Source organism: Pinus tabuliformis, chromosome 9, assembly GCF_031772625.1.
Source record: "Pinus tabuliformis cultivar Carrire ecotype Pingquan chromosome 9, CPIR1, whole genome shotgun sequence".
Lineage (NCBI taxonomy): Eukaryota > Viridiplantae > Streptophyta > Pinopsida > Pinales > Pinaceae > Pinus > Pinus tabuliformis.
In genome coordinates this window covers 572528665-572543280 of record NC_142307.1, presented here as the reverse complement: position 1 = coordinate 572543280, position 14616 = coordinate 572528665, and positions in this window count along the sequence as shown.

Genomic DNA, 14616 nt, shown 5'->3' with positions numbered 1-14616 from the left:
ATGTATAGGTAATGTCTATGTTTCTCTCTAATTTAACTTTTTAACGGATTAGAATTGCAAAATAGGTCCAAAAATCTGATGTTTTTGATTTTTTTTTGTTGCACTGTGTGTTCGACAGGTTCGGCTCACACCGATAGTGGTGCACCCTGTAAATTTATAGGGTGCACCACAATATGGTTTGTGAACCTAACGCACCACAGTGTTGTTGGTGCATTTTGTAAATTACAATGCACCGAGAAAACTATAAATTGTACGTCGATGTGTACATTTTTAGTTTGCTCTCGGTGCATTTATATTTACCAAACGCACTGCATGCATAATATTAAAAAAATATAGCTCAGTGTGTTAGATAACCTAAACATTCCATAATGGTGTGAAAAGGTTATACGTACGCATCAATGTGTAAGGTTGTCTTGACACACTGCATTGAAAATGTATGTATGTGAACCAAAACACTAGAGCCGGTGCATTACTATTTTTTGGGTGCATTGGGGATGATTTTTTTGTTTTTTCTTTTTAATTGAAAGTTATGTGTCCATATTTATAAATACATTTTTCATTTAATAAATAAAAATTGTGTTTTATGTATGAGGTTGATGTATTTTATATGTCAATCATGTAGTAGAGACATCAACAGAGGGAGCAACAATAGGAGCAGGAGAAAATGGCAGACCAATACAATGTGGTCTGACCATGGGAGACATGAGAGAGGGAGATGGATTTATACCCTCGCCCTTTTTAATGTAGCGACCTGAGCGCTCTTGAGGAATGTAGGCCTCCTTAAGTACTATGAGGAGGCTACATCCTTGAAGGCACACTCTAGCTTGTTGGAAGAGACGATCCATTGGTGGAATGTCCACCAACAATCTTTCCATGTCGGTCCTGACACGTGGAATAGGCCCTCTGAGGAGGACATATATTTTATGACTGACCTATCTAGGAGAGGGGAGGATTTTCCCGAGTTCCCTAACGTCCCCCATGGGGTTGCAACAGATTGTCAGTGTGTCTACTCTTAGAGATATGTTGGGGTCATTTAGTTTGTCCAACAAATTTTTAGGTGCATGGTGGACAACTATGAATTTCTTCTTTTGTTGCACAAGAGGTTAAGTGCCTCTCTCTATTAGTGACCACCATTTCACACCATACTAGTGATGGGAAGCGCATTAGTCGCCTTATTTTGTTTCATGTTGATTCTTTGATGCAAGCATCGTGATGTATCAGATGGTTATCCATTTTTTGAGGCAATTTTGTAGGGCTTTAGATATATGTCATGTGATGATAAAGGGGAGGATGAACTTCCCTTTCACTTCAGAGTTTTTTTGTTTATTTTTTGAGAGGTTTCCAGAGATGAGGCCTACATTTGTCTGTTTGTAATATCCAAACTATGAAATTCTTAAACAGACAATAATTGTGTTTAGAATTTTAAATTTTACAAAAGAATGCTTGGAAATCGTTTTTGCTATTGAGGTCAATCCTGGCCGTAGACACTCCAAATTCTCTCTTGTTACCAAAAGAATAACACCTCCCTGCCAAACTGGGTAAAATCTCGGTGTCCAGCTCCAAAATACTTCAAATTTGAAGTAATTTGGCCCCCGTGCCCAAAGGGTTCAAGGACAATTAAGTTTGTTCTAACTGTAGTTCGTTCTTCACTATAAATTATTCCTTCCTACACTGCGTTCTCCAGGCCAACCTCTTAGCCCCTTCTTTGTCGCACTCCCTTCCCTTTTATTTATGAGAACCACCATTTATTTAGCCTCCACCATCGTGGCTGTGAGGTGGGGGTTCTTGCCCCCTGTCCCTTTGCGTGGCTCCTCATAGTGATTTAAGGTGGACAGTCACGTTTGAATTTGACACTCACCATTTTATTAATTTACATAGTCGTTTTATTGAGGTTTAGTTAATATTATTTTATTTTTCTTTTAATGTTTTATTTTTAATTTAAAATTAATTCTTTTATAACAACATAATTCTCATTTAAATTTTAACTTTAATAATTAAATTTAGAGCCTTTAGTGTTTATATATATAATTTATTTTATTTAATTAAATTCTTTTGTATTAGTATATTTGGAATAATGTATTAATTATTTTATGGTAGTGGTATAACAAGTTTTCCATAAGTATATATATATTTATCTGATTTTGGTGAGTTTAGGTATTTACCTCATATGTCAATAATTCATTCACTGGACTTTTATAAATGGTTTACATATATACTAATACAACATATGTGATACATGCATATGTAGCTACCATATTCATGCTAATATTTATGTTCGTTCATTGATGATGATGATGAAACGTCCGCTGAGACCAAATAATGGTCTATCGGACCTAAAGAAACAAATTACACTGTCACCATCATAGGTCGATGACTGAGGTGTGGATGCACATGTGGGGCGAGATGATGCCTAAGAGGGGCTGGAGTATTGATGAGCCTAGGTATTGCAACAAGAATTCTGCAACTCCCAGGGCTACCAGCTTTACTCTTCAACCCGAGGTTCGTACAAACTTAGAGGTGACAGTGTCATATGCACAAGTAGAAGTGAAGGTCCTGCTTGTTGTCACTGTTTATCTAGCAAGAGACCCCTGGGGTTCCAAGCCAGACCTCTATAGGGTCAGAAGAAGCTTAATTATTTGATGGAAGAAGAGAAAACCTATTCTAAGAGAGAGCTACTCTACTGCAGTAATGAAGAAAACAACATGTAATGCTAAATCACACCATAACCTAACTAACCAACTAAACAACTATGCTAAGCAGAATTGCTAAAAAAATCACTAACCTAAGGCTGCTATCTAAGTTGCATAGGTAAAGCATTAAACTATACTAAGGTGTAAGCAAAGAAACTTAAGCTAAATCAGTTTTCAAGCAGAAGAGTAATCGGAGGTTGAAATCAATGAAAGGAGGATGTAAGGACGTAGTAGCGCATAGGGACCGTTGGATTGATCAACAAACATAAGATGAACGGCAAAGATATTATTGTGAAGGAATAAGTGACCAAATGGATGAACAAGGTGAATGCACAGGATGAACGACTGAGGTCTTATCACGAAGGTTAAGTCAAGAGATGGACGGACAGGGTAACAAAGCAATGAACGGCTGAGATCTTATCGCGTGGATTAAGTCAAGAGAAGGACAAACAGGGTAACGAAGCAATGAACGGCGAAGATCATATCGCTGGAAAAAGAAACGTGCGGAAATGATGGAGCGGGTTTCTAAGGTGGTAAGTAGTTTCTCGCGCACCCTCAAGGCCGTAAGCAGAATTCTGAAATTTCACGCGATTAGCCTTACTGTGCGACACATAGCACGAGAAAACCACTTTTCTCGCGTGCTCTCGGGCGGATAACGGTCGTGCAATAATCCGCGCGAGATTGCACAATAGCTGTTGGATCAGGTAGGGCTGATCAACGGTGGAGATTGGCCAAGCTAGTTGGCGATCGGGTGACGTGATAGCCGTCAGATCAGGAAAGGTAGATCGACGGTGAGGGTTTAAAGTGCATAAAGTGTTGAGGTGATGCGATAGTCGTCAGATCAAGAGACAGATAGACAATGGAGATTAAAGCACCTAACGTAAGTGGAAGACTTCACGCGAGGCAGTAGTTGGAGAAAATAATGAATTAGACAGTGATTGTGAAGGTTTTTTGTAGATCAGACGATGAGGAAGCGATGCATGAAGAACGTGTTGAAGGAGGTTTCAAAGGAAAACAACAGAAAAACCAGTGAGTGTGAACAAATAATTGCGTTGAACAACAAACTCCATAGCTCATGTGAGAACCAAAAACCTGTGTTTTTGGGGTTACTGAAGGGTCTCTTCCTCAAGTCATGGTCCCAGAGGGACGAGGTGAGGCTGAGACACCTGCGGACAACCTTATGGTGATCCTTTTCTTCTAGCTAACCTGCTAATTAAAAAAATGCAAATGGAAGTAAACTTAAAGAAAATGCAGCTACTGAAGCAAATGAACAGAAACAGGAAGCTATTTAAATAAATGAACAGAACTAGAAATATATGCTAGCCTACATGTACAATAAAGAGGAGCTTTGGCTGCTCGGGTCGGGCCCTAACCCAAGAGCTTCAACCCTCTAAGTTAACTCAGAGCTGGCTTAAAACAGAACTCATTCTCATTATGAAAACCATGGATTACAGAACAAACTGTCACAAGTCTTGCAACTTAGAAATAAAGTAGAGTTTTACAATGAAAGTCTGAATCCTACTGAGGTCCTAAGCCTCTCTATTTATCCATCTGAAGTCTCCAACGACTTCCTTCCCATTAGGGAGGCTAGGATCCCCACTTAAGATAAACTAGTTTCTGTCACTTTCACTTGCTCGGCTGTCTTCTAGTCTTCAAAGTGATGGCTATTTGCACTCCAAGTTGATGGAGGAATATTCGAATGGAGGGGTAGTAAATGAGGAGGATTTACCTCCTATAATTACTCTCCCTTGTCCCATTCAAGTTTTTACCAAGGTCTTTGCCACAGTTCCTTGCTTTTACCCTTTATTCCTTCATTCTTGCATTTTTCCTTGCTTTTATCCTTTATTCCTACATTACGTGCACATTAAACCACAAAGAAAAATATCCAACTCTAACTCATCTCATAAACAAAATATAATCAAAAGTATGCAATAAGTTGTGAGAATAGTTGGTTTGACTAAGCTAGGAGGTGAATTGAGGCCAATTAAGGCCCATATAAATACCCAATGATGAGGCTCATCATCACCCCCCTACTAAAAGTGTTGCTCATCCTCTAAGAAACTTAGTCAATGTCCATGTCCTTCATGGCTCTGGTAGCCTTTCTGACATCCCATGCTTTTGCTGTGGTCTCTTCTTCTTGTTCATAGAAGCCTGCTACTTCTTCCCACTACCTCTTTTCCTCTTCTTCTTTTCTCCCTTATAGCATCCCTAGGAGTAGTGGTGGACTGCGTTTTAGGCCTATCCAATTGACCTTCAACCTTTGCATTGATTTCTTATACATAGGTGTCCTTTTGAGTGCCTCTCTCAACCTTTGAGGGAAGTGATATTCGTTGATCTTCAAGTTGTGTGGCAGTGTGTTCCATCTCCTTTAGCAGGCATGTATATTATCATCTCTTAGCAACCTAAACATATCCTCAAAATGTGAAATTGCTTGCTCTTGGGCAACAAGATATCTAGGTGCTAGTTGAGGATCATTTGCAATTATATTATGGGTGCTGATTAGGGTTATGGGATTTGATTGTTCAACTCTGATGAAAGAAAAGGTTCATTTTGCTCTCGGCCAATATTCTTTTCATCTCTGCAGCCCTTGACTTCTCATGGTTCATCAATGATGCCAAAGCCATTGATTGCGGATCTCCTAGCACTGCATTAGAACCCCAAATATTCATGTCTGTGAGGGCCATGTTGTGCAAGTAAAACTCAACCATTTTGGCCCTATCCTCTAGTGCACTTTGATCACAAAGATCAATAAACTGCCTGCAGTCCTGAAATGGCATGGTGCCCCTTTGTGCTAGTGTTTTAATCTGAAATTGCAGCCATTTTTTCCTGAGATAAAGAGCATAGGATTATCTGGCATCCTACGTTGGATGGCCTCTTTCTGTTCTTTCTCCTTTGTTTCAATGCCTTCTTCCTCTTTGTTTTTCTTATATTCTTCCTCTTGTTGTTCTTTCTCCTCTATTTCAATGCCTTTTTCCTCTTATGTTTCAACATCATCCTCCTTCTCTTCTGCTTCATCATGTTCCTCTATGGGTTCTTCACCTTCTAAAAAGAATTTCCTTTTTGCCACCTGACTATCTGCTTTGTCTTCTTTTCTCCATGCAATTCCTAGGGGAAGTGTGGTGACCCTACTGATGAACTCTGGGGTGAGATCTATAGTGAGCCCTCTAACTATAATAGTGGCATGGATTCTGCTGTGTGGAGTGAGGGAATGAGAAAATTATTGAGAAAACAGAGTTTTCTGTGTATGTAATCCACTAGCTTTTTAGAGGACTTCTAGTTCATTTGCTTGTAAATGGGGATGGATTTTTAAATCCTACCTCTTTAGAATGGTGGTAGTGGACAATTCTCTTGACATTCCCTCTTGAACCCCTCTTTGCCTATCTTGTAGACTGCCTCTATGTATCCTGTAGACTGCTCCTGTAGACTGTTCTTGTAGGAATTCTCTTGCAGAACGATGGATCCTTGCTTCCAGTGGGTGGCCAGAGTTATGAGAGCTACTTGAGTGAGGGAGTTTCAAGGAGGTGGAATGCATGAATGCATGCAAACAATGTTTTGTTTCCCTTTATACCACCTCATCATTCCCACTCCTTGTAATCAGCTCCCACAATTGTTAAATCCATAGTTAACCACTTCTTGTCCTACTCCTCCTCTGTTCTTTGAGTTGACTGCAGCCATGTGTGAGAGGACACCCTACTTTGTATGTGATGACTGAACGAAGGTGGCCAAGTTAACTGGCCACCTTTTCACTTACAAACCAACTACCTCTTAACCTTTACAACTTTTGATCAAATGATGCATATGAGTGAGTGAGTGGGATACTTACCTGTGGTCTTGATGCCATGTTGCAGGTTTCAAAGATCAAAGGTGTTGTGTTGTCTATTTGCTGCATGGTCATTCTTCTTCCTCCTCTACTGTTTGCTGATGGTTTCTTAGCTTTTGGAGGTGTCTGTGACTGGAGATCTGATGTTGCTGCTGTTGTGGAGCTCTTGGATTACCACTTGGAAATGTTTGGTGTCTCCCTTAGAATTTCTTGATCATGTTGCTAGCTGGTGTTGTGAGGATGCTGTAATGAATGGACAGAGGGAGTAGGAGTGTGTGTGGATGCAAGGATGATGGTAATGGATGAGGTGATTGATTAGATCATGTCTAGTATGAATTTTGGGGACCTAACCAATCTACCATTCAGGGAATCCTGTAGAAAACACAATCTTTACCTGAATTGAAGGAATGAAGTGAAAACAAGGGAATTGATGGAGGGATGCATGGTAAGGAGTGGAGGAGATGAATATATGTGAGGCAGGGTTCCCTTTGGATCTTCTCTTTGCTCCTTAATTGTCTTTCTCACCCACCTACAAATAACAATTATGTTTTTTATTATATATATATATATATATATATATATATATTTTAAAAAAACTAGGCTGCCTCAGATATGACTTTGTTGAAGCCTCAAATACACCTACAAACATCATGAAACTTATCCCACTTCCATATATAAGTGAAAACATGCTATTTTTCCAAATTTTAATCATAAATTCACTTAAAAACACTAAAACATATGCATTGGAAAATAATAGGTGTAAAGCTGATATAATCATGAAAATAGTTTAATGTAAGGGTATGGGAAAGAGAAATATTGTTTAAAAGTGAAGTGAAAGGTTGGTAAAAATATGGTATTTGGGTGACCTAACATTCCCCCCAACTGAAGGTGTTGCATGTCCTCATGCAACCTTGCATTGCCTTTCTTGAACTGTGTGATGGAGTCTTCTTTTCTTATGTGTAGCAACATTTTTTTTGTTATGGTTGGTTCTTGTGTGACAAACATAAATATTGCAAGTGTTGGTTCTTGTGTGACAACACTTTCTTTTTTACTCTTGTTCTTACTACAACAAAGAATGATCTTGAAAATTCAACTATATGAATACATTCCAAATGATGATTCAGTAATGTGTGCATCAACCATTCAATCTTTTTAGCCTCATTTTCTTGAAAATTGTTGTGCAAAACATGTTCTTTAAATAGCCTCCGTATAGGCAACCACAAAATTATGGATAACTTATTGAAAGCGAGGTCCGACAGGGCTTGACTGATAAGGACCCTTTAGGGGGCTCGACTGTTAAGGAGAGGAGAGGAATGTTTCAATGGCTACAAAAATTATTTGGAACATCCCCCACATGGTATTTTTTCTTAGGAGAGTATGCTTCATATGAAAACCATTGATGCATTATGGATGTCAATCAAGGTGTTTCTAAGAACAACAACTTTCAATTGGGAAAAACATGTTGGTGAACAATATATGAGGTTATGAAATATGGGATCGACAAATAGTGTAATGAATATACCCCCCCAACTGAAGGTATTTTCTATCCTTGGAAAATGTAGAAAATAAGGAAGACTTAGAATGACAAATAGAGAAATTTTCCAAATACATGTATTTTAACATTCAAGGAATTATTGATTAAAGAATGGAAAACAATATACCTTCACATACCTGAGAAGGTTCTAAGCTATGCATATGAGATATCTTTGTATGGATGGGATATTTTTGGCTACTATTGTTGGATCATCAATCTTTGAAGTGAAACAATCTGATCTACTTGGTTGTATGAACATAGAATGAGATCTGAAATTGGTACATTTGTACTGTCTTATTGTTGGAACTAAGCTGCTGGTGTTGAATTCTGGAGATAAATTTTGATTTATTAGAACACTGCTACAATCTGCTATAAATGTCATGGAACCATATAGTCTTCATTCATATCCACATCGTGGCATAATTCTTTTCTATGTGAATAAATTTTGTTGATGTCGAACATAGAAATAAATTGTTGGATTACCGACCATTAATGAATGTCGTTAACCAACATGAGACTACTCACCATTAATGTCAATGAGAGTCAAGATGCCCAAGTACATCTTACTAGGTACAAATAAATGAGTTGAAGTCGAGTCACCTAGAAGATCCGACAAACATGGGACATTGATGTATTCCCAATGTTCATTGGCGAGAGAACTTGCCATTAAGGCATGGAAGCCTCAAGGTACTAAAAATAACTCTAGTCTGAAACCCAGATAATGTGTTGAAGTCGATGGGTGAAGACTTGCTAGAAGGAGGGCCTTAATGAATCCCCCATCATCTAACACGAGCATAAAGTAATGATTTAGAGGACCATAGATGAAAGATTTGCATTTATGAAGCAGGTTTTATTTTTCAAAAGGAAAAGGACAATGAGGTAACTCAACATTGTAAGTGAGCTGAATGACTTTATTCATGGGTTAGGAATGAAATGTAATTGATGCAGGAAAGTGTGAAACTTGCAAAGGAAAAATGATTTGAAGTTATGCTCTAGGAAGATGGAAATTGATGAATGGACTGTAAGCTTAGAAAGAGGAAAATGAATGAGTAGCAATGGTATTATGGACGTGATTTGAAATGGAGTTGAATTCTTCGTGTTCCTTTTTGAAAAATAGATTGGTCTTTGAAAATCACTTGTGCATAAATTGATATTCTTTGATCTTCCTGGAAAATGCAAAAACTTAACACTAATCTGCAATAAAACATAAGATTCTCGAAGGAGAGAGGTGATCAATACCTCTTCATACGATATATATGCAACAAATTCATAATTAGTGCTAATAAAAAAAATTCAAGGAAGATAAATAAAAATAAAATGCACTTTTTACATGCTAAGGAGTGGTGCACCTTGAACTACTTATCAGTGTTTCGTTGATAATTTCTTCATTTAATATCGAATTTCAGTGATTAAAAAACCAAGTTAAAGTAAATTCATATCAGAAACATGTTTTTAATGATTTGATGATGTTTTACAAGTCTAATTGCTGCAAAATCCATAAAAAATGACCAGTTTTTTTATTGTCTCAAATGATATTAAAACCTATCTCATCACTTAGAGCTCGTTGATATCTTTCCAAAGACACTTGAATCGCTTCAAAGGGATGTCGTATGAGAAATTTAATGATGTTTGAAGTTTTAGAAAAAAACGGTAAAAGTGAAGGCATAGGTGCCACATGGCAGCACTAGAAAGTGCCACTTGGCAATACAATTTTGACATGGACGGTGAAGTGGGAACGCTAGATGTACATGGTGTTGTGGCAAGGTGACATGGACAGCGGACTGGACCGTTGATATGACAATAACATGGTGTTGATAGTCAACAGTTGATGTGGTAGTGCTGAGATGGAACAATGTTGTGCTTCCACGTGGACGAATCAATGCTGCCACATGCCAACTTCTTGGAACAAACAACTTACCATTTCACCATAATACATAGTTGTGTTATGAAATTTATAAACAAATTTATTTAAATGTGAGAAATTAACAATGCGACAAAAATCACTAACCATCATGAGAATGGATCCGAGATATCTGCCAAACAAATCTGAATAACTTGACTGTTACAATACACTCGTCATTTCTCATTTGCCACCAGGATAATTGATTTAGGTTCAAACTCGTCCAATTTGCCAAAGACGCAACCATCTCAACCCTCTGACTTCTATTATACAACCAATCAATTTATCATGCAGTTGTCTTTAGTGCGACTTTTTGGACTTTCCGATGCGAGAATCCGACAGAGAAATTTGAGGTGAAATCTTGATTTGTGTTATTTAAACTAGTTTTTTAATTGTATATATGGATTCAGCACCCTGAAAAACCCTTAGGACACTTCAATTGTGCACAATTACCCATTAAAATTGTGTTTTCAATAAATTCATGTCAGATTTTAGAGAAATTAAACCGAGAACACTCACCAAAAAAACTTGCAAAAAATCACACTAAAAACAATTTCATTTATCATTGAACCAACGTTTGGAAGAGTAGGCCCAATACAAGTTTTTTGTTTTAATATATCATGTTGCAGGTTGAACTCGAGAAACGACTATACCAGTGTCGAAATTGCGACGTGATTTATACCAGGTACTTATTTGATCCACGCACGGTTCTACTATCTGTGTAGCATGATATGATTTATTGTATTATATAACGTTTTTAAACTTTCTAGGTGGGTCCTGAGGTTTCATAAATGGTTTTGTTATTATAGTTTTTGTTTTTATGTTTGTTTGTTTCTGTAATTTTGTTTTATGTGTTTAGTTTTGTTTATTTCATTTCGTTTCAATTTTTTCCCTAATATTTTAGTTGTTTTTATGTTTTGTGTTTTATCTTATTTTTTTTTTTTGTTTTTTGTTTTTTTTTTTCACATTTTTTAAATGTTTTAAATATATAGTTTTTATTAAATGAGTTTAAATTTTATTTATTTTTTAACTCTGTTTTATTAAAAGGATTGTGGTTTTTTTAAATTTTTTTTTAAGTTTTTTTTTAAGTTTTTTTTTTTTTGTTTTTTTTTAAATAATTGAGAAGAATTTAATTAGGTTTTTTTTAATAAAGAAACTAAAAAATTATTTGAACAATTTTTGAGACAAATCTAATTAAAAGTTGAAGATCAAAAATTAAATAAAATTTTAGAATGAATAGTAAATTTAGATTTCCTAGTCATTTTTTTAGATTTATGATTTTTATTGCAAAATTTCAAAGATATCTTATTCAATTTTTCATTTCTGATCTTTCAGGTCACAACAAGGCGCAAGAAGAGAGCATACTCAGAAATTTTGGCAATTCTTTATACAATTGAAATTTGGAATTTTGAAAAACAAAGTAAGAGGAATTGATCATTCAAACCTCAAATTTTAGCTCTCTAAACTTTACTAGTTTTCCTTCTTCACAAATATCCCTTTATTGTAAATCTTCCTATGTATGGTTAGTGAGTGAGGTGGCTTTTCCTGCACCACCAAATTTTCCAAGAAATAAATGAAATCAAATTTGAAAATTAAAGACTTAAAAAAAACTCTCCAAGCTTGGTTTTGTTTTCCTATTCTATCTTACTCTATTTTGAGAAAGATTTTTTTTTCAAGTGTCAGAGTATTTCCAATGAAGCCATTTACAGATCAAAATCTCTAGTATGCTCACATCCAAATGTGAAAAATATACCGGAATGTTTACAAGGATATGAAAGATCAATTGCACATTTGGATTAAATGCTAGGATTTGTTGAAGAATGGAAGAATGTTGTGGCCTAGTCATCTTTTGAAACCAATCTTCAATGTAGTCCTCATTCTCTTGGCTCTCCTCCAAATGCTTGAATATCATTCTAGATCTCTTGTCCATAAATGGATTAGTTCAAAACTCTTATAGTGCAAAGATTGATTCAAATTTATGCATCTTATTTATCATGCTTTATATATGCAGCTAAAAATGGGATTCAAAGATAACTCCTATGTACACTTCCCCATGTTACTAAGATCTTGTTATCACCAAGTCATCCTTTCAACATGAGTTAGCTTTTCCATGAATCAAACCAAAGAAAAATATTGGTACTGAATTAAATTCCTAATGCCTAATCCCTTAACACCATCCCCGACAATGGCGCTAAAAATGTTGGGAAATTCAATTGCTTAAATTGCTTTCATTAAATTATCAACTAGGGATACTCATAAGCTTGTGATGATGCCAGCAAAATATATGCAGGAGTAGGCAATTGTCTCTAAGCTAAGAAAACTTGGTCGTAATGAAATAAAATGCTTCATTGATCCATTTGGAGTGAGCTCAATTCTCCTAAGATCAAAGTGACAAACTATTCCGTAAATCCATGAAAACTTGATCTACATGCATAAATAAGAAAATAATGATTTTAACTGAATCAGAATCAACACAGAAGAGGCTCTATATCTAGAGATCCTAGTTTTCCTTCCTTTGATTTATTTTTCAACTAAAACCAAACACAACGTAAAGCATAATAACTGATTTAAGAAAGCAAGAGGAGATGAAAAGAGATTCCAGTCAAAGTCCACAAAGAAGAGGCTCCAACTTGGAGGATTGGGTTGTCCTTCTCTATCCAAACTTAATCATTGAAATGATATCAAGTCCAAAATCTAAATGATTAGAGAAATTTACATCTAAAAACATAGAATGGAAATTTATATAAAATGAGGTTTTATTCTATTCCATCATAAGTTGGATACATGCTCCAAGAGTCCTCTCCTTGGAATGGAGGAGGCACTCCTATTTATACATAAAATTGTGATAACTAGCAAAGATTTGAGATCCGCAAATATCTCCTAAATCCACAAATGTCTCATGTGGTTACAACCATGTGCTAACACTTAGCAAGTAACATCTCTACAAATCCTCTCAAAAATATCTAATATCTTTGATAAGGTATCTTATCAAATGTTCCATGATTCTTCTCCATAAAGTATGCTTGAAGTAATCTCCCAAATCTTTATCAAACCTTCAAGGGGTTGAAGAAGAAATTCTAATTTGAGGCTTGGTTGTCAAATATGACTTTGTTGAATCTTCAAATACACCTACAAACATCATGAAACTTTTCCCACTTCCATATATAAGTGAAAACATGTTATTTTTCCAAAATTTAATCATAAATTCACTCAAAAACACTAAAAAATATGCATTGGAAAATAATAGGTCTAAACCCGATGTAATCATGAAAATAGTTTAATGTAAGTGTATGGGAAAGAGAAATCTGGTTTAAAAGTGAAGCGAAAGTGAAGTGAAAGGTTGGTAAAAAGATGGTATTTGGGTGACCCAACATCCTCCACCACTTGAGCAAAAAAGGTCATGTTCAACCAATATAACTCAATAAGTTTAAAACTCTTGGTGTCTTTGGTTCTTAAATAACTAGTGTCCAAGTCCCATTCAATAAAATTTACCTTTATATATTCCTTGGAGAGTTACCGTGTTTTTCACTTGACAACCTACTCGATGCTAGCCACCTCACCTTTTTTTGCCATATAGAATATATAGTGGAATTTGACAAACATTCTCATGGCATTTGTCTAGTGATGTGTTGTGGTGCTTGTAGGGAAGGGTATAATTTGATAGAGGATGAAGTGCCTATGTTGAGCCCACATTTGTTGCATAAAGAGAATGAACCTACATATTTAATGATGGTGTAGGTTTTAAAGACAATGAACCCTGGATCTCTCATAATGGCACATGATCTCATCATCCTACTCAAATCATTTCTTGAACTATCACTTGGATGAGCTACCTTTGCATTGAAATCTCTTGTTCCCCTTCCTTAACATCGTTTCATTATGCTAACATGCACAAGCTTATAGACTTAGCTCCTATAGGCATGTCAAGGATGTCCTAGTCTTGATGTCCTCCATTGTAACTACCTTGTGTTCATTTTACATTTGTGTCTCAACTAACTGAAAACTAACATACTACAATTTCCTTTTAAAATAGACCAGAAACTTCCAAGTGATTTTGAAACAAATTTATTCATTTTTTCTTAGAGGCATGAAAGTTATTGCATACAAGCTGAAAATTTTTTGTGATTAAGGAATGATCAAGCCCATGTGTTTTGACTCAGCTGTTGTGATTAAGGAATGATTAAGCCTATGTGTTTTGACTCAGATGCTTTGGTATTTTTGTCTCTGTTGTCTTTATTTGGCATGATTAATTTTTTGTCTCTATTGACTCAGATGCTATGGTTTTTTCTTTGCCATTTCACACACAGAAGCTAAATTGCATGTTGAACATGATTAATTTGTTTTCTGTTGACTCATATGTCATGATTTTTTGTTTGCAATTTCACACACAGAAGCTACACACAATTTTTTCATATGGTAAATTAATTGAAGATTTGGAAGATTAAAAATAACATAAAGAAATAAAGGAAAAAAAATGAAGTTTATATTGTAAATTAATGGAAGATTTAAAAAAAAATGAAAGAAAATACTTGAATTATTCAAACCTGATTACAATATGCACGGTATTTGATGGAGTGAATCCAGCTGCAGATGAGTAGAATGAAAGTATATGAAGCAATTGTTAGGTGCTTTTATAGATTTTTGTTGTTGAATTTAATTGGAAGGGAGGATT